At 47.8% G+C, this 1,995-nt stretch overlaps 1 pseudogene; it reads right to left on the bottom strand.

Annotated features, from left to right (window-relative positions):
• Window positions 1-227: 227 nt before the first annotated feature.
• Window positions 228-1,199, bottom strand: LOC138097921 (cyclin-I2 pseudogene; annotated as a pseudogene).
• Between the last annotated feature and the right edge of the window lie 796 nt (window positions 1,200-1,995).

The following is a 1,995-nucleotide window of genomic DNA, read 5'->3' as shown; positions in this document are numbered from 1 at the left end:
CCCTGCATCGCACATCACACTCACACTGGTCACCTGTTTTACATTTGGTAATGTTTCAGTGCTATTCTCTCAAGCAGAATGCAGATTCTAATTCGGTAGGTCTCGAGGCAATATGACAGTAAGACCTAAGGCGTGTTCTCAGCTGTTCTTTCAGTGCCTTTTTTCTTTCTTGCTGTGGGAGCCAGAAAGCACAGAGGACAGAGAAGGCTTGGCAAGGGGGACTGCCGTTATGCTCTAAAGGGCACCAAGACTTGCAGAGGAAACGGAAAGTTGTCTGTGCAGGAGGAGAACTGAACACTTGTCAGCTGCTGTTTTACCAGTTCCTTGTAGTGGTTCAACTGCCTAATGCTTGATGCCTAAAGCGCCTTCTTTAGCAGACCAGATGCAGGAGCGTAGCATCGGGCATGAGCCTGTCCAATTCTAAAGTGATGATGACCGAGGTCAGTGTGGAGCCCTTGAACTTTAACAAGCTGAAGGCCAGGGACTCGGGGCTTCAGCTGCCTGGTCAGGGAGGCAGCCTGGAGAGAAGGATGCCTCCAAGGCGAGCCCTGTACACGGGGCCAGCCCAGGACCACCAGGGAGTGGAATAGGGCCGAGAAGTCCAGCGGTGTCCCAGTAGAGAGATCCCAGTGCAGCGTGTCCAAAATAGCCAGCTCCACCCTCAGAGGCTCACTCAGGGAATAGCCAGAGCCATAGTGCTTTATGGAGTCCCCTCCTCATGGAATTAACTCCTCCTCATCAACTCTGACAGCGAGTCTCAAAGAAATCTTTGTAACACAACGGAGTAAATGCTTTTTTATCTTTACTGAAACCATGAGGAAGCTGAAGATGGCGAGAGCCAGGTTAAAATGGGTCTGCTGCTGCTAAGTCACCTCAGTCGTGTCTAACTCTTTGTGACCCCATGGACTGTAGCCCGCCAGGCTCCTCTGTCCAGGGGAATCTCCAGGCAAGAATACTGGGGTGGGTTGCCATGTCCTGCTCCAGGGGAGCTTCCCGACCCTGGGATCGAGTCCACATCTCTTTTGCATCTCCTCCACTGGCAAGCAGATTCTTCACTACTAACACCATCTGGGAAGCTCAGAATGGGTCTGGGAGAAGTCAAAAATGTTCTCAACTCTCAGGAGCCACAACTTGATTTTCTGGAAGGTGTCATGGGTCTCCATCTGCTGAAGTTGACTTCTAAAGATAGAAATATGCATTTCTGACCAGAAATATGCATTTCTGGTCATTTTAACCTTTTTTTTTGGGGGGGGGGGGATGCCAAGTCTCTCAAATCCAGGTGTATATTTCATACTTGTATTTTTCTTGTTTGTTTGTTTGCAGTGCACCATGTGACACACAGGATCTTAGTTCCCCGACCAGGGGTCAGAGCCCATACACCCGGCAGTAGAAGCACCGAGTCTTAACCACTGGACCACCAGGGAAGACCCCCCACCAAGGGACCCCGTTTTGAATAGTGAAGATTGAAGGGGTTAGTATTAAATAATAAGGATGACGTGCAGTACGTGTTTTCCATCTGTGTCACACAGCTGCTATATTTTAATAACTCAATGAAGAACTGTTTGTGTTATAATGGAGAATTTTATTTCTTCCAGGTTGTGATCCAGGTTGTGTTATTTCTTGATCAGTTTTAAAGATGCAGGCATAATGAGGCAAAGTATTGCACAAACGAAGTGGTTGTTTTGTGAAGGTTCTGGTCTAGAAAGAGCCGCAAGCAGAGGGTGATACCACAGCTTGAGGGGCCAGCCAGGTTTGGAAATCCAGCCCTATGGCTCAGAAATCTGCCAGTCATCAAAGCAAGAATTTCACAGATAATGGGTCTCAGCCCAAGAAGTTCAGAAGCCTGTCTCTCATCTTAAAAGGAAAAGCACTCCTGAAAATTTATAAACAGCCAATATTCCTGCCTGGAGAGAAACACATATAGAAGAGATGAAGAACAAAACAAATCTAAAAACCTTCACAGGGAGAGATGGCAGCCACATAAGTCTGAGGGCC

This window comes from Capricornis sumatraensis, chromosome 22, assembly GCF_032405125.1.
Source record: "Capricornis sumatraensis isolate serow.1 chromosome 22, serow.2, whole genome shotgun sequence".
Lineage (NCBI taxonomy): Eukaryota > Metazoa > Chordata > Mammalia > Artiodactyla > Bovidae > Capricornis > Capricornis sumatraensis.
The sequence above is the reverse complement of the archived record's forward strand: the minus strand, read 5'-3'. Positions and strand labels throughout refer to the sequence as shown.